Source organism: Lynx canadensis, chromosome D3, assembly GCF_007474595.2.
Source record: "Lynx canadensis isolate LIC74 chromosome D3, mLynCan4.pri.v2, whole genome shotgun sequence".
NCBI classification, from domain to species: domain Eukaryota; kingdom Metazoa; phylum Chordata; class Mammalia; order Carnivora; family Felidae; genus Lynx; species Lynx canadensis.
This window is the reverse complement of record NC_044314.2, coordinates 30,531,521-30,559,442: the sequence shown is the minus strand read 5'-3', so window position 1 is coordinate 30,559,442 and position 27,922 is coordinate 30,531,521. Positions and strand designations below refer to the sequence as shown.

The 27,922-nt window shown below is 38.1% G+C and overlaps 1 protein-coding gene and 1 pseudogene across 2 annotated transcripts in view; one reads left to right on the top strand and one right to left on the bottom strand.

Moving 5' to 3' along the window:
- The window catches only part of SYT4 (synaptotagmin 4), a 68,793-nt gene extending 41,220 nt beyond the window's left edge, over positions 1 to 27,573 (bottom strand). For both annotated transcript variants that reach the window (XM_030292183.1, XM_030292186.1), the window contains exon 1: positions 27,523 to 27,573. The gene's annotated coding sequence lies outside the window, so the exon portion shown is untranslated. The remainder of the gene's footprint in view (positions 1 to 27,522) is intronic.
- On the top strand, positions 1,030 to 11,181 carry LOC115528012 (annotated as a pseudogene).
- Positions 27,574 to 27,922: the final 349 nt, after the last annotated feature.

Genomic DNA, 27,922 nt, shown 5'->3' with positions numbered 1-27,922 from the left:
TCACTTATTTTTCCCTCTGCTTCCTCCATCCTTGCTGTCACTGCATGTAGCTTATTTTGCATCTTGTTTATGGCATTTCTTAATTCACCGTGACTATTTCTTAGGTCCTTGATCTCTGTAGCAATAGATTCTCTGCTGTCTTCTATGCTTTTTTCAAGCCCAACTATTAGTCTTATGACCATTATTCTAAATTCATGTTCATATATATTGTTTATACCTGTTTTGAGCAATTCTCAGGCTATCATTTCCTCCTGGAATTTCTACTACTATATTAAAAAGGGGTCATACAGTGTCCAGGGCCTGGAACTTCAGGAAGTGTTTTTGGAGTGTGTTTCGTGTACTCTGTTGTTGCATCTCTGTTGCATCTCACTGTTCATAGTGGTGGTTTGGATCTTCCACCAGGTGTGCTTTGATTTGTGCATTGAAGTAACCCTGGAAAAATGGGAAAAGAGGTGGTGGTGGAAGGGGCCTTATCCCATACAAAGAGAGAAATGACAGGAGCAGAAAAAACAACCAGGCAGAGTATCAAAGAAACTATAAGGCTTAATCCAGAGAAAGAGGAAAATAAAGAAGAAGGAAATCCAGAAAAGGTGTAAAAATAATAGAGTAAAAATTCCTGATTAAACAAACAAACAACCAGAACATAGAAATAAAGAATATATATAATGAGAATTGACCAAAAATCAAATCGGGAACTATGAGCCTGATTCCAAAGGAAAAAGGGGCAAAAAGGGGGGAGGAGGGTAGAAGGAAAAAGAAGGGAAAAGAGAAAAAGAGAAAAATAATAGTAATAATAAAACAAAAAGTAAATAAAAAATAGAAAATAAACAAAGTAACATACAAAACCTCAAGACAGTTGTCTGTTGGTGCCTGGGACCAGTGGCTGTGCTGGTCTGGAGGAGAGGCTGTCTAGTTTGGTCAGTGTCAATCTCACTCCAGTAGACAAGGAGTTACCAGGCACAGAGGGGTAGGGTTTGGTGTAAGGTCCACCTCCAATGGGGACCCAACCTTTTTCCCTGAAGCCCTACCATGATGGTGATAGAGAGTAAATGGCAACACCCCAATCTCTCCTCCCCAGACCAGTTGTCTCAAACCACGTTGTTCAGTCAGTTGTCACAGAGCAGTGTGGGCAGCTGGCTTGCCCTGCTCCACAGGTAATGAACTGGAATTCAAAACCCGATGTCTTAAAGGATCCAGCTCCACATGGACCTGGTTCTGGGGTAGCACCACTCTGCCCAGTGACAAAGGGGCCTCTGGCTGGTGCCTGCAGGGTTTTTTGTCCTTGGAGGTGGCGGGGAGCAATATACCCTCTTCCCACAGTACTCGAGGGAGGGAACTGTTCTCTTCCAGCACACCCCTCAAGATCGCTGCAGAGCTGCCTCCCCCCGGCTCCCAGGCGCAAGTATGTGGCTGGCTCTAGTCTGGAGAAAGTTGCACAACCCTGAAAACTCTGATCATCACTTCTAAGGCCATTTGCAAAGTAGAAACTGGATCTCTCTGTATTTTTCATTCCCCTTTTTGTGGTCGGGTGAGGTTTTTCCCTTGTCCAAATACAATCCCACATTTCCACAACCTGTCTTTCTCTCCCTTTTGTTTCTCCACCAAAGGGGTTCATACCCTCCATGTCTACACAGCAGTTTTATCTCTCTCAATTTGCACACACCTGTGTCTCACCAAGCTGTGTCTGTACCTTGTGGAGGTTTTTCTGTCACTCTGTGTAGCCTGGATTCCTGGTATTACAAGTGTTCTCACCTCAATACTGCTATGTTTGAGGGATGAGGGGAATTCCAGTCCCCCTACTTCTCCCCCATGATGGCTCCTCCTATACTTTTTTTTTCCTTAATGAATGGATTTAAAATTCTATTTGATTGCAATCTTGATTTGCAATTTCCCTGATTATGAGACATATTGATCATATCTTAGGTTGTTTACTGGTTGAATGTGTTCCATTTTCTAGAAAACTTGTTTTGCCTATTTTACAATTATGTTGCTGGTACTTTTATTTTTGTTAAATTTTTTTTTACTGATCCCTAGTCAGTGATGTGGACTAAAATTTCTAAGGACTTGTATGACAGACTATTCTAGTATGACAGTATTGTTGGATAAATATTCTAAGTTCTAAGATCTTTTCCTTCAGTATCTTGAAAACTATACTCCATGCTGCATTTAGTGTAATCTTAAAAACGTTTTTCCTTTTGAACATGATCTGTTATTCCTCTAAGCTTTTGGAGTGTTTTTGGCATCTATAGTAGTCTTGCATTTCTAAGATGTCCAAGTGCCTTTCCTTATTGGCACTTTACAGGCACTTTTCATCAGAGATCTGTCATCTTTTTAAAAATTATTTTAAAAATGTATTTCCATTATTTGCTTGAGTGTTTATTCCTCTTAATTTTAGTTTTCACCCTTTCTTGGACTAGCTGCATGCCATCACATTTATTTCTATATTCTGTATATCGTAGCTATATTTTTTCTACCTATTTCTTTATTCTTTCTATTTCTTCTGGTTTGTTAATTCATTCTTCATATGTATTTCATCTTTCCTTTTTAAAAATTTATTTTTGTTATATTTTTTCATGTATGTTTGGTTCTTGTATGATTTATTTAGTTTATTTTACATTGCTAAGCTCACACTGGCAGATTTCCCAAGTCACTAGTTGATATAATTGTTTGATTGAATCAAAACATCAGGTTGTGATCCAATTTTAGTCTTAACTTTTCAAAGATATATATGGAATTTATTCTTAAACATTTTTTTAAATGTTTATTTATTTTTGAGAGATAGAGAGAAGGATAGAGTGTTAGTAGGGGAAGGGCAGAGAGAGACACACACACAGAATCCGAAGCAGGCTTCAGGCTCTGAGCTGTCAGCACAGAGCCTGACGCGGGACTCCAACCCATGAACTGTGAGATCATGACCTGAGCCAAAGTCAGATGCTTAACTGACTGAGCCACCCATGTGCCCATATATTTGCAATTTAAAAATAAGACAAAATTAACTTCTAATTTGTAGACTATGTGGGCTGGTAGATGTTGGCAAAGGGTACTTTATAAATTCTTGACTAATCTCTGAGCCATCAAAGCTACTCTCAAGAGGCAGAGCCTGCATGATATATTTGGCACTAACTTCTCAAAGGCTGGGAATGAAGGGCCTGATTCACAGACCTAGAACAGTGCCTGACTCTCACATAGCTGGTAGTCAATAAATATTTGCTTAATAAATCAATGACTAGGCACCATGTGAGAATAACCCAGTTTAGTTCTCTTCATTTCTTTAATTAATCAGAGTAGAAAAGTCCCAGATGAAAATAGAAATGCATGTGTCCCATTTGCCTACTATTTCTGAAGCTGTGTGAGTAAGTCACAGAAAATAATGCTCACCTCATTCTGAGATTCTGCAGACTCTGATGCTTTTAAGGAGGTAATAAGATCCAGAATGTCTCCATTATATTGCTTCACTAAGAATGTTCCACTATAGACTTTTAACCATCTTGACAAAAAAAGAGTTGATTTTCTTTTTGGAAGTAGTGGGGAGGGGGGAGGAATGAGGAATGAGGAAAAGATGAGGGAAAGTTAAAATACTAGACATGCTCTGTAGAGAAGGGGAACAAAATCTAATTCCCTTGAGCAGAAGATACCTAGAGAGAGCTAAGATGCAAGTATTTAGTAGGAAAATGCCCATGAAAGAAAAATGGAAAGGGAGGCACGGAAGGCTGGCAGAGCAGTTGGGTAGTGATGCAAGTCTGTCTCTGAGTGAAGGAAAGAGGAATATTGGGTATAAGCATCCTAGACCCCATGCAAGTGAAGGGATGTTTGACAAGGCCTTCAAGGAATCCTCAGGCCAAAGTCAGCATCAGAGGAATATGTGTTTTCTAGGAACAGTTTTCCCTTAGAGTCAATACTGAACTCATCAGCTGGCAAGAGTTTTGGGGAGGATGACCTCAGTGTAAAAGCAGCCATGGATATCAGAGCTCAGTGCCTTTGGCCCTCAGTCAACCATGTTGTCTGTGACTGGAGTCTGTGAAGCCCTTTCCCATAGCTTCCACAAGCCTTGAAGTGTTTGGTTTCAGATTTCTGGCCATTAATGAAGGGATTTTTCAAAGTAGACAATAATGTGGTCAGAGTGGGTGGAAAATTGGGAGATGACATGACAATCTCAGTTCTTGTGTATAAAGAGGACACAATAGATATAAGCTCTACCTATAATATACGAGAGACAGAGTTTTGTTGTTGCTGTTGTTGTTGTTGTTTTAAACTTCTGCACTTATATGAAGTTGATGCATAGTTCTCTGCAAAAACATTCCTTGACTTCCGAAATCCTATTTTGGATCAAGTTTCCTTAGTATTTATAACATCACTTTAGACCCAAGTTAGGGAAGCTTTTTCTGTGCAGGGCCAGAGAGTAAGCACTATAGGTTTGGGGGGCAGATGATGTCTATCACAATCATTCAGCTCTGCCCCATAGTGTGAGAGAATCCATATATAACATGTAAATTAAGAGGCATGGATATATTCCAATAAAACTTATAAAAGTGATGTCAGCCTAGATTTGGTCCACAGGCCATAATTGATGACCACTGATTTAGACATTTCAAGCAATCAAATACATATGCATGGTCAGTTACATCAGATCATTCTGAAATTCAAACCAGCAAGGTATATATATTAGGGGCTTCACACTTAAGAATTTGTGAAAGATAAAGATCAATAGGTAGCCAAGACTCAAAGAATCATTATATACAATTCCAAGGAATTTGAATTTTATCCATGGGGAAAGCAATACTATGTTTAATGCAAGAAATGACATAAACAATCACAGGGGAAGTGCAGAAGGAGATGAGGTGACAGAACACACAACTAAGAAACTGCACAGCAACCAGATGAATAAATGTGAAAGCCTAACTTAAAAGGGAGTTACTATGGTTAATAAGAGGAAGGAGTGAGTTAGCTCTAAATGGTATAGAATTTTTGAAATGCAGTAAACTTAAATTTTGAAAATGTGGAAGGGAAAGTACCATAGAATGATCCAGAGCTTTGTTTAGACTTGAGCCACTAGGTGAATGATGGTGCACTTCACTAAAAGAGGGGGCATAAAAGGAGTTTTTGGACTTAATATGGTCAAATGAGGGACTCCCTGGAGGAGTTTGAATTGCCAGGTGGGGGCTACTGAAATGGAAATATCTAGTAGGCAGATGGCTTTTTGGCTTCTGAGCTGAAGACAAAGGTATATACATTAAAGAACAGGGGTTGGGGGCGCCTGGGTGGCGCAGTCGGTTAAGCGTCCGACTTCAGCCAGGTCACGATCTCGCGGTCCGGGAGTTCGAGCCCCGCGTCGGGCTCTGGGCTGATGGCTCAGAGCCTGGAGCCTGTTTCCGATTCTGTGTCTCCCTCTCTCTCTGCCCCTCCCCCGTTCATGCTCTGTCTCTCTCTGTCCCAAAAATAAATAAACGTTGAAAAAAAAATTAAAAAAAAAAAAAAGAACAGGGGTTGAACATGGTACCCTGGGAACATCAAAATATAAGGGAAGGATGAAGAGGTCATTGAAGGAAAATTTGCTCATCTTTCTTCTCACATTACTTTTCATCTTCCTTTTGAATGCCAATGTTTTCCAGCTTTCTGTTATTGTTCTGTTTCTTTGTTTGTTTGTTTTACATGCTTTTCTCTTGGTAATTTTATCCATTTTTGCCTTTGGCTCCAGGTTGATGAAATCTCCATACATTTTGTTTCCAGAAATTCTCTTTAAAAAATGCTTATTTATTGAGAGAGAGAGGGAGAGAGAGAGAGGAACAAGTGGGAGAGGGACAGAGAGAGGGAGAGAGAGAATCTCAAGCAGGCTCTACACTGTCAATACAGAGTCCTATGCAGGGTGGGCCCCGATTCCATGAACCATGAGACCACGACCTAAGCCAAAATCAAGAGTCGGATGCTTAACTTACTGAGCCACCCATGTGCCCCTGCTATTCAGAAACTCTAATTTATTTTCAATTGATCACAAATAGGACCAGCTTCAGACAACACTAACTTAATATGTCTCTCACCTAATTATCTTACACAAACAACACTCTCAACTTCTGTGCTCCTAAGGAAAATTAACACTCTCAACATCTACCCCATGAACTTCTCTCATTCTTAGATGCTATCAACAAACCCAAAACATTATCCTAAAATACTTCTCCTTCTCTACTGACGTGATCCATAACTTCACCATTTCTGACCTTGGACTATTGAACATGCATCTGGACTACTTACTCTCAGTGCTTCCCAATTTCAGACCATGTTTCACACTGTTCCAGAGTGAACTTACTAAAAAGGGATCTAGTTGCTTTAAACATTTAGAACTATTCACCTCTCAACACCCCACCCCCAGCATTCGTGTGTAGCATAATGGTTAAGAGCAATTGTTTCAGGACTATTTGAAGAACTGTGTTGCCAGCCATTCCAATAGAGTTAATTAAGATGGAAGCTGACAGAAAGAGAGTCTTTCACAAAGATTTCTTCACATTAATTTCCCAAATCTTCACTGTTCAATGTCATTCTCCTCTTAGCATATACTATAATCCCTACATCTATTTGATAGGGGGAAATAAAAAGAACTTCTTAGAAGTTGCTACTGTAAGGTCACATTTTCTTGTCCATTCCAAATCTCAGTTATCTAAATTCCAGATTAAAAATTTTTTTTCCAACGTTTATTTATTTTTAAGACAGAGAGAGACAGAGCATGAACGGGGGAGGGGCAGAGAGAGAGGGAGACACAGAATCGGAACCAGGCTCCAGGCTCTGAGCCATCAGCCCAGAGCCCAACGCGGGGCTCGAACTCCCGGACCGCGAGATCGTGACCTGGCTGAAGTCGGACGCTTAACCGACTGCGCCACCCAGGCGCCCCTAAATTCCAGATTTTATATTCCAATCACATTTAATTTCAACACCTTTGTCTAACAAGAGTTATGTCTGATCCCAGTATGACCAGAAGAGAAGAGACAAGGAGTAAATATAATAGCATATCTGGTCATTATTCAAAGTCATTCTCTTTAAGGTAAAATTTTGCTTCTCTAAATGCTTTCCCCACTTCCAACTATGGACCTCACTGTTAATTCTATTTTAATACTGTATCATCATCATCATCATCATCATCATCATCTCTCATCATCATCAACTTAGCATATATGCTGCTTCAGTATGCTTGGCATTGTCTTAAGTGCTTTATATTTATTAATTCATCAATCCTCCAAACAACCCAAGGAGGTTGTTACAATTGTTGTCTTCATTTGTAGACGAAGAAAGTAAGGAGCTGTGAAATTCCCTAAGGTTATGCAGCTTAAAAGAAGCAGCACTGGGTATGTACCCATACAATCTGATTTTAGAGTCCATGATCTTATCCACTACACAACACTGCTTTTCATAACCCTGTACTACACTGACAATCATATAAACAATATAAAATGATATTATTCCTGCCACTCCATAATTTCTTGAATAACATCCAGACTTGTCACCTTGGAATATAAGCAAAGTTCAAATACTTCTGCATCCTATTTTCTCTTCAACCTTCCACAGGCTCTGACTGGGCCTTGGTATATGCTGTTCTTGTGACTCTAGAGAATCTCTACATGAGTTGACTCACAACCTGGTGATAATGAGGATCATGACCAAATACATGAAATTTGTCAGCATTTGTGTCCTCTATAAAACATTAATGACTTGGAGTGCCTGAGTGGTGCAGTCCGTTAAGTGTCTGACTCTTGATCTCGGCTCAGGTCATGATCTTGCAGTTTGTGAGTTCAAGCCCCACATCAGGCTCTGTGCTAATGGTGAGGAGCCTGCTTGGGATTCTGTCTGTCTTTCTCTCTGTCCCTCCTCCACTTGTGCTCTCTCTTTCTCTCAAACAAATAACCTTAAAAAAACATTAATGACTCAACCTTAGGGTGGTGTTTCAATTACATTTTCATTTTCAATAACTGATAGGTACTCTGGAAATGCACAGATTAATAAAAAACAAAGAGCACATTATAAACTTTAGTTGTTTAAAATCTTAACTTTAGGTTGAACCTCTTAAGCATGCTGGTGGGGACATAAAGTGGTGCAGCCACTTTGGAAAACACTTGAGTAATTTCTTTGAAAAGCAAAAAACATACCCTCTCCCCCCAAAATACACTTACTATGGAATCTAGCCATTCCATTCCTAAGTATTTCTAAGAAGAATGAAAATACATGTCCATATAAAAACTTGTGCATTAATATCTAGTAATCTTAAGTGTCAAAAACTGAAAACAATCCTAATGGCCATCAACTAGGTGAATAAAACAAACTGTGGTATATCCATACAATGGACTACTATTCAGCAATTAAAAAAAGAATTATAATATTAGCATATACTATAACATGGATGAATCACAATGTCATTAACTTTACTGAAATAAGCCAGACAAGGAAAGTATATATACCACATGACTCCATTTATATAACATTCTAGGAAATGAAAACTAATGTTTCATGACAGTAAGTAGATCAGTAGCTGCCTGGACATAGTTGGTAGGGATAGGAGGAGAAGGGAGAGATAGCAAAGGGGCAAGAGGAAACTTTTGGAGATGATTGATATGTTCATTATCTTGATTGTAGTCATGGTTGCATGAAGGTGTATATGTCAACTTTTCAAATTGTATACTTTAAATATTTACACTGTTTTTCATTGTCAGTGATACCTCAATAAAGCTGTTTTAAAAATACCAATAAAAAATAAAATCTTAACTTTAAATAGAACATGTTAGGTTGTGTTATTAATTTATAAATGCTTAATTAAAGAAAATACCACACTTTAAATCTTATTGCACAAATCATCGTTTCTAACTCTGGAAGCACGTACTACTTTTGAGTATATTTTATAAATATTTATAAATTCTTCTTTGTTCCACACACACACTCACACACATGAATAGCACAGCCCTTTTGATTACACAAAGAGCACATGGATGCCTGTTATTCTGCATTTTGCTGAGAGCATTTAGCACAACAATCCCTGAGGCAACCTTTCGAAACAGGCTGTTTTTAGAAAAAATCTCCTTAGGGAATCTCTTCTCCTGTTAACTCCTGAATAATCAGTTCTCTTTCAGAAAATAAAGTAAGGTGTTTCAAATACATATTGTTTGTGAATTTATGTCCTTTGTCTACAGAGTAGCAAGCTAGAGTAGAAAAAAAATCACTGGGCTGGTTCTAGCACTTTATGGTTTATTTCATATGTTTATTCATGGTTTATTCCAAACCATATGGTTTATCCCATGCATTCCTTTACTTGATGTACATGTTTTGAGCACCTTCTGTGCACTGAATTTGTCTTCAGGAAGTTTACAGTGTAATGGAACACACAGTACATTCAACAGCACATTCAATCCACAAGTATTTATTGTGTGTCTATAGCATACCCTGCATTTTCTACCCACATAAATAACAGACTGTCGTAAGTACTAGCAGTCTTCTGGGGAAGTCATGTATTGTGAGAGGGGATGAGTTTGGTATAGTGTGTTATAACTGCAGTGGTGAATCATGCTGCTGTTGCAGGAAAGTGGCCAGAAAAACAAGAGACAACTTCACAAAGGAGGTTAGAACCTACAGGGTGACTCTTTTAGTCACGTGACTTTGGAAAACTAACTCAGCCTTCTTGAGACCAGATAAATTCATCTGAAAAAGGATAAAACTTTTCCAGAGACCATACAAGCTCTCTTATGGATTTAAAATACCAGTTCTACAAATTTAGGAAAAGAAAAGGAATATAGCTAATGGAAATCAAGAGTAATATTTTCCCCTAAGGCTTAAGATTGGAAAAAAGAGCCTAGAGCTAGACTGTAGAGAGCGTCAAATGTCAAACTAGGGAATTTATATGCTTTATGTGTATCACTGGTCACCAAAGAATTTCAACATCCCTTCATCATTAAAAAAGTTTAGTTCAACCCCACTATATGAATATTTATTCATTTGTGAATTATACACACATGGTATAGATACATTCTATCTTATATATACTTCTCCAGAGTCTAGATAAACACAGAATACTTTCCAATTCATTTTGTAATCTTGATTCCTAAACCTCTCAAGGAAAATATAAGAAAGGAAAACTATAGACCAATCTTGATCAAGACTATAAATGACAAAATTTTTAAAAGAACGTTGATGAACTGAATCCAGCAATACATTTTAAAGGATAGTATAGTTAAATTAAACCTAGAAATGTAAGTTTGGTTTAACATTAGAAGAATGAAGTAATAAAATCACCACATTAAAAACTTAAAAGGGGAAAAACTATATCTGCATGTCAACAGATGTAGGAAAATCATTTGATAAGATCTGACAACCCACTGATGATTTAAAAAAAGTCTAGTTGTCTCCTCCAGCCATCCAAGATGCAAAAAAGGAGAGAAGGCTAAGGGGAAAAAGGTGGCCCTGATTCCTGCTGTCGTGAAGAAGCAGGAGAACAAGAAGGTGGTCACTCCCCTGTTTGAGAAAAGGTCCAAGAATTCTGCCTTCAGACAGGACATCCAGCCCAAAAGGGACCTTACCCGCTTTGTCAAATGACCCCACTACCTCTGGCTGCAGTAGCAAAGGACTATTCTGTATAAATGTCTAAAAGTGCCTCCTGCAATTAACCAGTTCACCCAGGCTTTGGACCACCAAACAGCTACTCAACTACTTGAGCTGGCTCACAAATACAGACCAGAGATAGAGCAAGAGAAGAAGCAGAGACTGTTGGCCCCTGGGGCTGAGAAGAAAGCTGCCAGCAAAGGGCATGTCCCCACTAAGAGGCTGCCTGTCATTTGAGCTGGGGTTAATACTGTCACCACCTTGGTGGAAAACAAGAAGGCTCAGCCTGTAGTGATTGCACATGATGTGGATCCCATTGAATTGATTGTCTTCCTGCCTGCTGTGTCATAAGATGGGGTTCCCTACTGCATCATCAAGGGGAAAGCCAGGCTGGGGCACCCTGTCCACAGGAAGACCTACATCTTCACATAGGTTAACTGGGAAAACAAAGGAGCTCTGGATAAGCTGGTGGAAACTATTGGGACCAATGACAATGACAGATATGATGACATCCATCTTTATTGGGGAGGCAGCATCCTGGGTCCAAAGTTGATGGCTCACATTACCAAGTTGGAAAAGGCAAAGTCTAAAGAACTGGCCACCAAACTGGGCTAAGTGTGTGCTGCTGAATTTTCTGTACATAAAAGTAATAGAAAGTTCTCTTTTAAACTCCTTTAGCAAACTAGGAATGGAAGAGAAAATTATTTTCATCTGCTAAAAAGTATTGACAAAATTGCTCAAGATAAACCTCATACTAAATGGTATTTTCTTTATAATTAGGAAGAAAACAAGAGTGTGCACTATATCCTCACTCATTCAATAATATAGTGCAGATTTTGGCTAGTGTTCTATGACAAGAAAAACCTATAAAATATGGTTATTTAAAAGGAAGACATTAAATTGTCATTATTCTTGAGAGATAAATTGTTTATGTAGAATTCAGTATGATTATATTAGTCTGGACAGGCTAGATTATTCTGTGATAACAAAGAACCACAAAATATTTGATGCTTAAAAACCAAAAACTCATATTTTATTCACACTACCTGTCTAACAAGGGTGAGCAGAGAAGTGCTCACTGCATTCTCTCAAGGACCCGGGCTGACTGTAACCCAAATGAGACACAAACAGAGGGAGAGGGGAAAATCACCAAACTCATGAATGTTGGTGGCTGGTACATTCAACCCATTAGTGATGGAAATTGGATGAAGGGTAGTCTTAAAGGGAAGTAGGTTTAGTGGTGAAGGTGTTGCTAAGTGAGAGAGCAGTGCTAACTAACTGCAAACAGAAATATCCAACAAGCCTTTAGAAAGGTAGGGTTGAAACCCAGAGTTGAAATTGGGATTCAAGATGAAAACCCATGAAGAAGTAATAATTCATTTGTTTCAATATGTTCAACAAACACTGGTTTATTGCAGGAATACAGTGATAAAGAATACTGATTTAAATTGTTGTACTAACAAATCCTGTATTTTTATGGAATCTTTTCTTATCAACAGTGAGGATTATTTACACAGACTAAATCTGACTGCAGAGGTCCAATTTGTTTCCTCTTTTTTTAAAAATCAAAAGGAAATGCAACTCGGTTGCCTTAGAGTTGTATCAGACCAGGCACAGAGTCACTTGTGGTGACTGAAAAAAAAGAATAACTATGATGAGTAGTACTTATGTACACAGAATATTAATAGCAATAACTAAGTGTTTATTAGAATTCCATCAAAATTGACCTTTTTTTTTTTTTAATTTTTTAATTTTTTTTTTTTTCAACGTTTATTTATTTTTGGGACAGAGAGAGACAGAGCATGAACGGGGGAGGGGCAGAGAGAGAGGGAGACACAGAATCGGAAACAGGCTCCAGGCTCCGAGCCATCAGCCCAGAGCCCGACGCGGGGCTCGAGCTCACGGACCGCGAGATCGTGACCTGGCTGAAGTCGGACGCTTAACCGACTGCGCCACCCAGGCGCCCCCAAAATTGACCTTTAAACAACTTATGTTACTGCTTAAAGAAAACCATCTATAAGACTGCAGGAAAAATCCCAGAAGAGCTGGGAGAGGAAAGTCTGCTGGACTGGAAGCAGGGAGGGAATATTGTGAAGGAGGCCCGCAGGGCAGGGAGTTGGCAGAAGCAATAAGAAAGAATTATGAGTTTTTTTCTACGGTACTTAGATATGGATGTAGGTTTGAATTATGCCATTATATGCACAGATTTGTACTTACGTTGAGTTTAACTCATAAGTAGAGAAAATTATTTTAATTGAGCTATTTAAGAAAACACCTCCAGCAAAATCAAAAGTAAACTGTGTGGTGCATGCTACTTTCCAAGGCACACTATTTTAGCGAATGCATTTTACCTTTATGATAATTATCAAACACTTATGTTTTATGGATAGAGCCCTATAGCATAATGCTCTGCCTGCTTTGCATAACTATGATGATTTGCTCCCCTTCTTAATACAGCATAAATGTTTTTGTCCTTATGCAATTGATCTTGTTCCCTGGTGGCTGGTTCAAAACATTGGGCCTCATCCAAGGTACTGTTGCAGAATATTAGTCTTCTGATAATAAAGACTTTTTTTCATTTTCTTCATCTTCTGTGATTTTGTTTCTCCTACTCTCCAGCCTCAATAGATGAGCATCCCTTTAGCTGGCTTTCAGTTAATTAAAAAGCCTGTAGCAGAGTACAGAATGTGCCCACAAGAAAACCTCAAGCAGTGCAGATGGAACCACCTCTGCACTCAGAAACAGAAAAGTAGTTCTCTGAAACAGCTGTGGGCTGGGAGGCTCTGGGTGGCCTCTGCCTTCCTGGCATGCAAACAAGAAGAATGAATCTGGCTTGAATCTCCCCTGCTCAAATCAACTAATCCTATGGTAAACAGCTTTTCGGCTGTGGGAGAGTTCAAAATGTACTCTCTGCAGCCGTAATTTTTTGCTGAAGTTGTGTGCTATCTGGGATGATGTATGTGCTACATATTGCTCAGAAAGCTGTGCCTACGTGTGTGGGTACGGAAGATGGAGAAACTGAAGGAAGAAGAGGCAATGGTACCCCAGGTGTTTTCTACGAGCTCCCTTTTGATCTCTGTAAAGAAACTAAGGTATGGGGTTGCACCTTTATTCATTTTTCCTCCAGTTGCTCATATAACAGAATTTGGGAAGATTCTAACAGCCTGTGGCTTAATTGCAGCCAGGTTTTACCTTACCATATTGTATAAGCAATAAATATTGATTGGATGTAAATGCATTCCAATGTATTCCCCTGCCCTCAATCCCAAACACAAAGAACCAAATTACTAAGGGGCACAGAGTTCATTTCCCTTTTTGTGAGCATGAGAAATCTTGCTGTTAAAGCAAACTGAAAATTAATGACCCCATGATATTCCCAAGGGCCTGGTAGAAGAAAAGATGTCTCAACCCAGAATCAAGGAATGCATAACAGCTTGAGGTCGAGTCTCCACACACCAGTGATTGAATAACCTGTTTGGATATAACTTTTAAATTAGTGACAAATTATACTATAGCCAGAGGAGATTGTTCTTGTCATTATTTCATCTCTGTGTAGGCAAGTTACCACTCTACCCTACAAATCAGGCAATGAACAATCAGTACATTAACAAAGAAAAAGACGAGGTTAGATGATCTCAAGAATAGGACCAACAGCCATTTCCAATCAATTAACTTCTATGCTTGTTTTTAATACTCGAATTGACTACATTTCTGTTATCATAGCTAGTATGCATTGATAGGAAGGGAGAAAATTCTCTGGGACCAAAGGATGCAGGACAATGTGAAGCTATCTCATGGAATATGATTTAAATGTTTTCTGTACAATAAATAATCAAGAAATTAATAGCAGCAAAAATGGATTTTTTGGTTTTATGGGGCAAAATGTATTCATATCTAAAAGAGAACCATCTTGTGCTGACAGAGCTTATTATACTTCATTTAGGAGACAGCAATGCAGTTATAGTATTTATCTATCACTATAATAAGAAAACTACAGCACTGTTTGTCACTAATTACAATTATGGTGCTATGGTGCTTTTTATTCAAGAACCAAAAACAGATTTTGCTTTTATTTTTAATGCTTAAATTAGAAATGCATTGAGATACAAATTACTGTGTCAAGATTCAGGGTAGAAATGCAATTAGGATTTAGATAACAAATGAACAAAAACACATGATCATTACACTTGTTAGTAGAAAATACTTTGCTAAAGACCTTATTCTCATTTCATTTATGTGCTGTATTACAACTTGCATTTAAGAGATTTAAATAAGAGGTGAAAAATCCATGAGCCATTTAAGATATAAGCAAATGAAGTAACTATTGTCCAGGAAATGGTCTTTACACGTGGGTATAATGAAGCTACCAGGAAATGCCACGATGAAAGTAATCATTTATCTTGAATCAAACAGAAATTTGCTTAGCAAGAACATCACTCTATAATTCTCTTTGTGAATAACAACTAGTTCTAAAAACCCATTAGACAAAATTCCAGTGGATTGTTAAGTAAGAATTTTCTTAGTAATATCCTTTACCACTTGGGAGATTTTCTCAATGGCAACCATGAAGTTCTGTAGCAAATATCCTTATTTTCCTTTTTAGATCAGAAGTAGCCTCCTTGGCTAGATGTACTTCTGACCAATTATTAGGTCAATAAATCAGGTCTTAAGAACATAAGTCCAGCTCATAAATGTTTTCCAACTTTTAAAAGTTTGTTATCATTTTATTAATTTAGATTCCTAGGAACAAAAGTTGAATGTTCAATCCAAAGAGATAATACATTCATGAATAGATTTTATCTTCAAATACTAAAAATCTCTACTGAGATTTTAAAGCTAAATTTACATATTAAAATTAGGTACATATCTTCCATTTTATTATTAATGAATTTCCCTGTGTTACCTATGTTTGGAACTAACTGTCACATTTCTGACATCATGGCTACACTGTTTCAGACAAAAAGAAGGATGCTTCAAAACTAGCAGTGCTATGATGAATAAAATTTGCCCTTGAAAAGTGTACTTCTCAGTGCTCACTGTAGGATGGTAAGAGTAACAGGAGTTGACCAGGGGACAAGGAACCAATGGAAAACCTGAACACTGACCCATAAGGCTTCCAGAGCTACTGAGAAACATTAAACCTATTTTCAGATTCTACATTAAAAATCAAGTATAGGTGCTTATTAGAAAAAGGAGGGGTTCTAGTACAATTTCCAAACTGGCTCACAACAGGCACGAGTGATAATTATATAAGAGTAATGTCTAAGTCAAGCATTCTTAATCTTTGCTTCAGGTCCATTTGTGAACTTTAAAAAATTGTGCAGAAATGTGTTTGTGTGTGTGTGTGTGTGTGTGTGTGTGTGTGTGTCTGGAGAGGGTTTAGAGCTTTGAGCTTTGACTAGTTTTCCAAAGAGAACTGGTACCTCCCCACCACCTTATAACTCTGAAATGGGTACAGAGCACTGACCAAAAAGTGAATACTTTTCTGTTGATATAGCAGAGAAAGCATGGCTGAAGTCATACAGGACTTGTGTGGCCTCCTGCCTCCACAGTTTGTTAAATCAAGAGAACTGAGCTGATCACTCCTGCTCAGAGACTCTCTGGTACAAGGGCTGCCAGCACCTGTGTTGTTTTTGTGAGTATCAAAAAAGAAACACCTTCTTTTTCTGTCCCAGGCTGAGAACGGAATTCAACTCCATGTGGCTCTGTGACTTTGAGTAAGATACAACCAACATGCTCCTTATTAATTGTATGGGAATAATTTATTCAAAAATATTTTCACTTATTAAGTGTTGGGCTCAATTTTAAGCAGAGGAAGCAGGTATTGACAAATCAGACAAAAGAACTCTGCTCTCTTGGAACTTATATTCTGGCTGGTGGTAGTTGTTGGAGGAGTGGGGTGGTAGAGGGGCAATAGTTAATGAGAGAGAGAGAATAAGCTACATAATTTATTAACATTTTCCTTAGCATATAATAGGGACTTGGATGGGATTTTATATTTTGAAATTGTAATATGAAACATTATTGGGAGAAAGTATTTCAATTCTAGGAAGTTCAAAGTATTCTTACATGGCACTACATTGCAAGTGGTTTTCAAATCATTAAAAGGACACACCGCTTTAAATCATAGCCTACAAATAATTCAAAATGACAGTTTTTACCCTTCATGCTTACTTCAAAGTCCCCAAGAAAAGATCTGAGCATCTGGAGTTAGCTATCCCCCACCATAGGAAATGGGATTCTCTATCTGGGTACAGAAAGGAGGAAAGGACTCAGATCCTAACAAGTTACCTTCCTCGCCCCCACTGACAGCACATCCAGTCTGGTAGACAAAGGTTTAATGTCTTCCAGGATAAGCAATCTCTGTGACAAACCATTTGTCTTCCTGGTTAGCCAAGGAGATATTTAATAGAGCTGTCAATCATTTTGGGAAGAAAAGAGAAAAAAAAGTGGATGAGAGAAAGAACTTGTTCATTTTGCCCTTAAACTATTATTTTCTTTACAAGACTATCAAATTCTAGCCCTGTTGTATGAAACAGATTTGCCTGTTAGCTACTTTACAGGCTGAGGTGACTGCTCATTTCTTATTTTTCACAACAAAAAAGTGGGTGAGACAGTCATTATTTCTATTTCCATTTCTTCTGAAAGCTCTGTGAAAAGAAACCTACCCTCGAGACTCATACAGGAGTAATTAAGCAACCAACTTTGCAATATTGCTGAGCCACAGTTGTAAAAGAAAGAGAGGAGGAAAAAAAAAAAAAAAGATCTGCCCCATTACAGTGTTAGCTTCTATCTTGGAGCCCTAAGTGTAACATGACCCCTTTCTGGGAAGGTACGGAATATTACTACACTTATCTCGGCTCATTTAAGGTGGACATACTGTGTTCACAAAAAAGGCTTCATAACTGTCTCTATTTGCTGTCCAAATCCCAGGGCAACAATAAAATTCTGATTATAGATGTGCATGGGTCATTCTGCTGACCCTCTGACTTCCCAGCAAAGCTGACAACATATTTTCCCCGCATAGCAATAAAATCCCCACCTCAACCTACCATTACAAATGCATCCTGTTTAATCCAGAAATTTTTATTTCTGTCATAACCATTATCAATTTGTAATGTCTTTAAAACCTTCTAGGGGCGCCTGGGTGGCGCAGTCGGTTAAGCGTCCGACTTCAGCCAGGTCACGATCTCGCGGTCCGTGAGTTCGAGCCCCGCGTCAGGCTCTGGGCTGATGGCTCAGAGCCTGGAGCCTGTTTCTGATTCTGTGTCTCCCTCTCTCTGCCCCTCCCCCGTTCATGCTCTGTCTCTCTCTGTCCCAAAAATAAATAAACGTTGAGAAAAAGTCTTCATTCCAATTAAAAAAAATAAAATAAAATAAAATAAAACCTTCTAAAATCTGGCTGTCCCAAGCACTTCTCTGGGTGCTTACTTAATTAAAAAACAAAACATTCATTGATCACCTGTTATGTACAAGACACTATGTGGGATAGATTAATAAATGTGATATCTGTCCTGGAAAAACTAATAACTTTCTCTTTTTGTCTGAAGTTTTAGAATTTTGCCTGTTGCCCATAAGAGGTGAAGTAGAATCCAATACTAGACTTGTGAGAACATGTAAAGCATATGCTGTCATTTTTCTAATTCCTCAAAAAGCATTTCACTGCCGCTATACTTTTATAAATCATAAAAGTGATTACTTAGACGAACTCCATTATTTTGCATGTCTATTATCTGGACCTAGCTAACCATCTAAATTTCCCTTGGGACTTTTGATTTTTTAACCAGATGCATGAAACTGTGTACAGAGTTAAAACTGCTATTTGCCTTTAGTTAAATGTTTAACTTTCCAAATAAAAATTTGCTTATTTACATAACAATATATATCAAGTCTTTAACGTGTGTTAGGAACCATGCCAGGAACTGTAGATACAAAGATGTTAAGCCTTTAAGGAATTTTCATTGTGTGTTAATACCATGTTTTTTTTTTTTCTGAGATTAAACTGGAAATATAGAAAAATAACGTAGAATATACATGTATTAGACTTTCTTTCAAAACCTTCTCTGAATAGCCATACTCTTTAAATCTGTTTCCAACCATTAACATTTACAAGCTTTATGCTTCATTCAGATTCAACCACTTGCTATTCTCTGCTCTTGCCTATGGTCCCACTTTGTACTTTTGTGTTTTCTGTCTTCCATACCACTGGCCTTTCCTTTTTCCATCTGTAGCTCCATATCCATTCATCTATCAAAGTCCTGCTGCAATCCACCCCTCCATAAGATTTTATTCAAAGCATCTTAGTTGGAAAGAATCTTAATCTTATGTAATTGTTCATAGTACTTTGAATCTCTTATGACAATATCCACTTCAAACATTTATTTACACTAGTTGCCATCTCTACTAGATGGTGTGTAGTCTCTCAGGAGAGGGTTTCTATCTGATCCACTTAGACTAGCTCCTTGATTTGAAAAGTGCTCGATAAATATTTCCCAAAGGAGTCAATGATACAAAGTACAATCAAAGCAGGACTTCTCAAACTTCACTGTGCATAAATATCACCTGGAGAGACTGTTAAAACAAGGACTGCAGGGCCCTACACAAGAGATTTAAATTCTGCAGATCTACAGTGGACAACAATAATGCTTATAGTACAGATCCATGAGCTACTGAGTAACACCCTTCTCCACTGCCACAAACACACAGAATATCTGGGGGTGGGATTAGCTTCATAACATTTTTCTGGAAGTGGAAGATAAAAACTATAGGCTACAACTAGCCCCATCTTAGCAAGAACTTATTTTAGGAAGAATAACAAAGGTGTTGAGGTGGAAGTAAAAAGAAAACAAAAAAAATTGGCTTTACTGTATGTAACATGGTATTCTCCAGCAAGTGTATAGGAGGAATAATGTTTTTCTGTTCATACATGTAGGGGAGGCAAAAGTTAGGGTTTCTTGAGTAGGCCTAATAATTAAACAGACATAGACAGATTTTCAGGAGGAAAGCATACCAATTTATATAAGGTTTATGTGACAGAGGAGCCCTCAGAAGGAAACAAAGATTCAAAGACATGTCAAAATCTGAAGTCTTTTTTATTAGATTTAACAAAGAGAAGCAATTGTGGAAAAGTAACCAAATTATGTGGGAAAGTTAAAAGAAGATAAGAATTATTTTAATAAGGTCTGTTTGTGCAGAAGTCTCTCAGCTATGAGTCTTCATCAAAAACCGTTACTTTTTTTCCTCCAGTACAAGGAAGGCATATTTCACATTGGAGTTTTTATCTCCTATTTTCAGGAAGAAAAGGGAATACTCATAGATACCCTTGTTGTACCTTCTGTTTTTCAAGTGCCTTTAGCTCAAAATAATCTTTATGCCCAAATGGCATATTTGGGGGTGGCATATTCTGCCACTCTTTAAAAATTTTTTTTTAATGTTTACTTATTTTTAGAGAGAGACAAGTGTGAGTGGGGGAAGGGCAGAGAAAGGGAGACACAGAATCTGAAGCATACTCCAGGCTCTGAGCTGTCAGCACAAAGCCTGACACGGGGCTTGAACTCATGAACTGTGAGATCATGACCCGAGCCAAAGTGAGTCACTAAACCCACTGACCTACCCAGGCACCCCATATTCTGCCACTCTTTACATACTTTTGTTACTGTGGCACTTCTTTACCATTGCCATGTATTATCCTTGTCATTCTGAGCTTACCTAAAAGATACTCATGCTGTATTAATTACCAAGAATATGGGAAACAGTAAGTGAGATATTATCATGTTATCATACAGCAGAAAAGAAATTCAAACTGTTAAAAAAAATCTTAGGGAAAAAAGGAATGAATCATAGGCAGAAATACATTAAATAACTGAAAAGATGTATATCCATTTCTCACATAAAAGTTGATCTGCAGGGCACAGGGGTGGCTCAGTCAATTAAGCATCCAACTCTGGATTTTGGCTCAGGTCATGATCTCACATTCATGCGAATGAGGCCTGTATGTGGCTCTGAGCTCACAGCCAGTGGAACCTGCTTGGGATTCTCTCTCTCCCTCTTTTTCTGCCCCTTCCCCGCTTGCACATGAGTGCATTCTCATGCATGCTCTTTCTCTCTCAAAATAAATAAACATTTTAAAAAAAAAGTTACTCTTTCTGATAGTTGGGCTGAAATTGTCCATGTATTTTTATAAGAAAGCAAGGATGGCTTTAATTACTTAAATTACTTTAAGGATCAAATGGCTTTCCCTAGCTCACAATAATCACTATCTAATATTGGCTGAATTTAGTAAAAAAAGCATCAGGAAGTTCTTTCTCTTTGCAGAGATGCCACTGACATTGAAATATGATGAAGAGGTAAGGGCAAAAGAGGAAATGACCTAGGACACCGATAGAGTGTTGATGAGTGTGCATTCACTCCAACAGCCTTTTAACATTTGCATTGCCAGCCTTTATTAATGAATGGAATGCTATTTACTCTATCAGGTGGAGACACTGGGATGCTATTTCCCATAGCCAGAACATAATTCATACGTGTTACAAGGCTCATTGCATTTGTATGTTCGATGGCTTGTTATAATTGAAATGTTGGACATTTTAATCTGGTAAGCAATTTCTTACTTGCTATTTTCTTGCTATCTTTGATAATTAATGCAGTTTATTAACATCCTTTAGACAGGTTTGGGATGGCAATTCCCATTCATAATAAGGTAGTTCTGGATAATGGTTACTTAGTAATTAATGGTACTGACAATCATTCTTGTTTTTATACTTGTCAGAAGAAAATGGAAACTCCTTGCTCCTTAATGGAGTAAAATCCAATACATTTAATCCAACTAAATGTATAAGCAAATGTGATGTGATTTTACTCCTCCCAGCTCTTCCTCGCTTCTATATGCTTATCTTTCACTGTTAGTTCTCATCAAGTAGCAAGCAGACTTGCAGCTGCAACTATTTTCCTACAACCAAAGAATATTCAAATTTTTAAACAATTTTATCAATGAACTCCTGATTTCTACTCCTACAGGAGAACGGAACCAAAGAGAACAGAACCAACCATCCTAGAGATGGAAGGGAACCCTTACAATAGTCATGACTTTAGCTAATACTTGTATCATTAGCACTTCATGTAGAGTTAGTAATTAAAAAACAGCTTTTAGAATGTCACTGTTCTTCAAGAGAAATAGCCTATTAAATCTTCATTTCTCAAGATTTAGCTTGTATAAATCTCTGGAGCTTATAAAAAATCAAATTTCCAATCTCTACTTCCAGAAATTTTGTAGGCCTGATGCTTAGAATTCTGCTTATTCTAACCAATGAAAACATTTCCCTAAGAAAAATAACATTGTTGCTAATTATAACACAATGGGAAATCTTGGAGAAAAAAGCACATGTTTGGATACATATATTTTTGTATGCATAGAAATAAAACAGAATTAATTTTTTTTTCTGAAGTGAGAATTTTTATTTTTTAGCGGTTTAAAAATACAAATGATTATTAGTGATAGTTTTAAATTACCATTCCTGAAACCACAATTTCAAACAACTGAATTCTGAATTTTGCCAAGAAATCATCAGGAAAAGGATTACTTTTCAGATCAATAGGGGAACCCACTTAGGATCTCCAGGAGGCTGCAGGTTTTATTCCTTAATTAAATGGATACTTGTTGAGTACCTACAACGTGGAAGTGTGTATTAAGCACACTGGAGTTATCAAAACCATGAACTTCAGGGCACTCAGTTCAATAAAGAGGAATACAGAAATGGCTATGTCACAGGGTACAAAAGGTAATAGTCATGAATGCTACAACCAAGTGTTATGACCATCAAAAAGAGGGACAGATGAGTTCTAGTAAGGGTACTTTAGGGAAGGTTCTATGAATGCAATGGCATTTTTTCAGGATTTTTTATCACAGTAGGTAAAGAGAGAATATGGACAACTAAAAAGGAAGTAAGGCTAGCATTTCTGAGCACCTCTTCTGGGCCAGCTTATGCAAAGTACTTTGCCTTTATGCATACAGATGCTTAAGGGTTGTTGAGGAAAAGATGAATAGTTAAATTTGGCCACAGTACACAGCTCATGAAAGAGATTTAGGAGTAAATTGAATTTGAAAGCATTTTAGGGTTAATTCATAGAATCCTTTGAAATCTGTCTAGACTAGAAATTCATTGTTTATTGAGTTTAATATGGCAACCATGTGTAGAACTGATTGAAAAGTAGAACAAACTGTGCGGAGAGAGGAATAACTAATAAGGAAGTTATAATTATTATTCTCAACCAAGAGAGGTAGTGGTGGAAATGAGGAGAAATAGGAGCCCATATGTGAAGTAAGATAGAGGAGTAGGGAAAGTAAAAAGAATGGTGTCATAAATACATTAACATCTTACAAACATGCCATAACTGATCCTAATTTAGAAACAGGAGTAAGTGGGCACCTGGGTGGCTCAGTTAGTTGACCTTCTGACTTTGGCTTGAGTCATGATCTCATGGCTTGTGAGTTTGAGCCCTGCAGGTTCGCAAGTTTGATCCCCACACTGGGCTGTCTGCTGTTGGCCCAGAGCCTGCTTTGGATCCTCTGTCCCTCTCTCTTTGCCCCTCCCCCGGCTTGTGAATGTGTGTGCGTGCCTATGTGTGTGCACACCTGTGTGTGTGTGCTCTCTCTCTCTCTTAAAAATAAACAAACATTAAATAAAAATGAGTCAGGGAGAATTTTAAAATACAGCCACAGGGGTACCTGGCTGGCTAAATTGTTAGAGCGTGCAGCTCTTAATCTTGAGGTCATAAATTCAAGCCCCATGTTGGGTAGAGAGCTTACTTAAAAAAAAAAATCTATAGAATAGTCTAGAATCCTGCCAAAGTTAATTAACAGTTATTAACAGTTCTTTGACATGTTTTAAACACAGTTGATAAAACAATTAATAAATCTAGACTCACTAAACTAATAGGTTAACATGTATCTATTATGTGTCTGTTTAATAATATAGACATTGATGTCATAGTTTGAAAAAATCTGCCATTCTGACTTTCTGGGATAAATTTACAATTTGACCACCCAAACCAAAAATACTTCCAAGTTTCTACTAGCAGTTTCAAAGAAGGTAACACTTCAATGTATCATTATGCTCAGTGACCGTCATAATTAGGGTGTTTTTTTTTTTAATTTTTTTTTTCAACGTTTATTTATTTTTGGGACAGAGAGAGACAGAGCATGAACAGGGGAGGGGCAGAGAGAGAGGGAGACACAGAATCAGAAACAGGCTCCAGGCTCTGAGCCATCAGCCCAGAGCCTGACGCGGGGCTCGAACTCACGGACCGCGAGATCGTGACCTGGCTGAAGTCGGACGCTTAACCGACTGCGCCACCCAGGCGCCCCAATTAGGGTGTTTTTAATCACTGACCTTCAAGAATGTTATGAATGCAACATGAATTCACTATATCATAATCATCAAATACAGACAGATAAAGGAAAGCAAAAGAAAAAAAAACAATTCCGTTACCTAGAAAAATAAACAGAAAAACCACAACAAAAATACTGTTAACATATGTGTATCCTTCTGTTTTTTTCCCTATACATATGAATCCTATTTTGTTGTTTGCCCACTGTGCCCTGCACATAAGTGTCTTATCAGGTACCTAAAGATGTGCCACACTTTAAATTATGCCAGTTCTCCATACCAATCTATGTATGCATTCATACTGGTTAAATTTCTTGAATCTTGGGGCGCCTGGGTGGCTCAGTCGGTTGGGCGTCCGACTTCAGCTCAGGTCACGATCTCGCGATCTCGCGGTTGGTGAGTTCGAGCCCCGCGTCGGGCTCTGGGCTGATGGCTCAGAGCCTGGAGCCTGCTTCGGATTCTGTGTCTCCCTCTCTCTCTGCTCCTCCCCCGTTCATGCTCTGTCTCTCTCTCTGTCTCAAAAATAAATAATCGTTAAAAAAAAATTAAAAAAAAATTTCTTGAATCTTAACAAACATAAAAGGAAGTTTTTAAATATATAAAAAAATCTGGCCCCACAACTTCTCAGAGGGAATGCTATTCATCAAAATGCAATTATTTAACATGCAGAATATACAGATGCCAAATTGGATAATCCCACTTTTATCATTCACTTTAGATCTCAAGAATGTAAAGTATTTACAAGAAAAAAATTAAAATCTTGCCCAAATTTCCTATGTTAATAATGTGTCTCTGACAATTCTGTTTTTTTAAAGAACAAATATTTGCCATAAAGTGAGTTTTACAAATTAATATCTCTACATTATGAGCAAATGTGAAGTTTAGATTTATCATAGCTTAGCTAATAAAACCAAACAAATTAAGTAAAAAGAGTTTCTTTGAAAAAAATAAATTCAAAGGGGACAAGTAGGAAATAATCTATTTCAGGAAGAATATATACGGTTGTTTAGGCAGATATATGTTGTAATTTTTTAGTATTTTCAGAAAGAGTTTAAAAACAAAGGAAATAAACAGCACTATATTTCTCCAGAAGTAGGCTATGAAAGTATATAGTCTTTATAATTTTACACTAAGTTGACAGACCCATAAACAAGTAGTGAGAAGTTTCAAGAGCTAACTTGAACTTAGTCTCTGGAGTCATGCAAGTGTCAGGAGATAAGATTTAAACCAAGAGAAATGGTGTCTTCCCCAAAGGAACATGCTAATTAAAGGTATGGTTGAAAAACACGGTTACATTTATTTAAAATAAGCATAAAACAAACAGATTAGATGTCTGATCTTCTCTTTGCAAGTGATTTTCAAAGGGTGTGTGTGTGTGTGTGTGTGTGTGTGTGTGTGTGTGTGTGTATGTGTGTGTGTGTGGTTATTCACATGGCTATGCCTACTAAACTTGCAAATCTAAATATAAAAATAAAAGAAAGAAAAGGGAAAACATGAAAATGATTAGTGTTCCTTTTTAAAATATAGCAGGATTGGGGCGCCTGGGTAGCTTAGTTGGTAAAGTGTCCGACTTCAGCTCAGGTCATGGTCTCATGGCTCCCGGGTTCCAGGCCTGCATCAGGCTCTGTGCTGACAGGTCAGAGCCTAGATATCACTTAGGATTCTGTGTCTCCCCCTCTCTCTCTGCCCCTCCCCCTCTCACACTCTGTCTCTCTCTCTCTCAAGAAAAAATAAACATAAAAAAATATAGCAGGATTAATGTTTTATACCAACTTATATTAAAAATAGGGGAAAACATACTTTCTTTATTAAGTTCATATTTCATTCTTTGAGCTGGTCTGAATCAGTGTCTTTCAAAGTAGTTGGTAGCCTTTTAGATGATTCTCAACCACCACCACTGGAGGAGAAGGAAGCAGGCGAAGGGAGTAGCTACACTGGAACAAACCTATTCCATTCTTGGAAGGTAAACAGACATGGATGAATAGATGACTACCAAAGCTGAGCATGTCCATGGACAGCATCAGATCTTCCCATATCAAAAGTGACAGATACCTCAGAACTGGCACAAGTTTCCTCATAATTTTACATCTCCTCTCTGATCCATACATCAGTGGTTCTCAAAGTGTGTTCTCTGGACCAGCAGGGTCAGCATCACCAGCTCCTACACCAGCACCTATTCCCACTGAATCATACACACTGGTAGTGGGGTCAGTAATGTGTTTTAACAAGTCACCTCCAGGTCACACCCGAGTTAAGAACCACTGATCTACACAGCCGATATAGCTTCTCTGTAGTACCAAAGATCTCTATAATATGCCTGCACTTCAGAGCTATTTTTGTTTTGTGGCAAATCTGGGCAGAAGCAACCAAACATACAATACCTTAACAACAACCATGGCAATCGGCATATACTGCATCTCAAAGCAATCACAAAGGGACTAAGAAACAATATTTACTTATCCTGACCCAAATTAAAGAAACTACCTGTCTTAAACATCTGAGATGGTGGAATGATGGCGGTTTTTAACAGGCTTTGGATCAGATGAGCAGGGCTTACTTCGTTTGGGGTGGTCAAGCAGGGCTCTCTGCCCTGTCGTCAGCTAATGTGGCAAGCCCTGCTGTGAGCCAGCCTCCTGCTCTTTCTGTAATCAGATGGTTGCCTTCACCAGGATAATGGGCTTTTCCTATGGCTGGATGAAGCTTCCAACTCTGCCTCTGTATGAAATGTGCTAGTGCAAAAGACACATTATCTGGTTGTTCTGAAACTATGCCATACATCACAGCAAACTAAGAATCCAGACTGATTTTTCTTCTTAGAACATGTTGTTAGGAAGCTCTTCCTCCTGGTGGGATCCTGGTTTCATTGCTCCTACAGCAGTGATGGCCTATGGAAACTTAAACACTGCAAACACTATGCATGTTTGAAGGACAGGAAATATGTCTTTTTAACTTTCTAACACTTTTTAACTTTGGAAAATCTCATGCTGTCATCCCCCCACCATGGTGTCCACTTGTGGTGGGAAACCACAGTTCTCAAAGCTCCAATTCAAAATTCCCAGTTAATTGTACAATTCTGTTGTTCTTGTTTGTTTGTTCCCATCTAGGAAATGTCAGTAATGGTAAGAAGTTAGCCTGGGCATCAAACATTGTCATAAAATTCACTTTTACCTATTCCAATATTAGGTACGACCCAAAATTGTTGTGAAGTATTTAAGCTAACACCGCCCCTTTTCTTTTGCTTTATCAATCGAGATGTGTTGAAAGAATTAGAAGAAGGTCACAAAAGTGCTGAAGGTTAGATATTAAGCATTGATTCAAAGGCAAAATTTCTCACATTCTTGTCTGATTTTCTCTCCACAGTTACCACCTATGCTGTGCCATAACCCACCAGCGATACAGTCCTGATAAATTGATGCCAAATAGAGTTTAACTTCAGCTATTAATGCACATGGGATACTACTTATTTTTGGTCTAGTATTTTCACCGCAATAGTTGCATGATCTGTAAAAAATAACTCACTTTTTCTTATGTAGTGGGGGGTAAAGGGAAATAGTTTCCAAACGTTTCTTACCTAAGGCATAGCTGCTCCTTCTAGGTCAGATGATATAAACGCACCATGTTGCCAGTTTCAGCAGTTTATCACCAGGAGATATATATGTTTCCATCACATGTGTACTTTTCATTTACTTAGTTAATCATGAAATCCATAAATTGATATCAAGTACCAGTTACCTCAACGAACTGGATTAGGTGTTAGAGAGGTGCAGACAGGAAAATAAAATACTCTCGCATTTCTTCTCATCCAGCAGAGTCTTTATTTCATTAGGAATTCAAACCCTTTTGATGGTGAATTCCACTATTATTTTAAAATGTCAGCTGCTTGTTTCTGGAAATCAGTATTTCTTTAAAATTAGTATTTCTTTGGGGAGCCTGGGGGCTGTCAGTTGGTTAAGTGTCCGACCTCGGCTCAG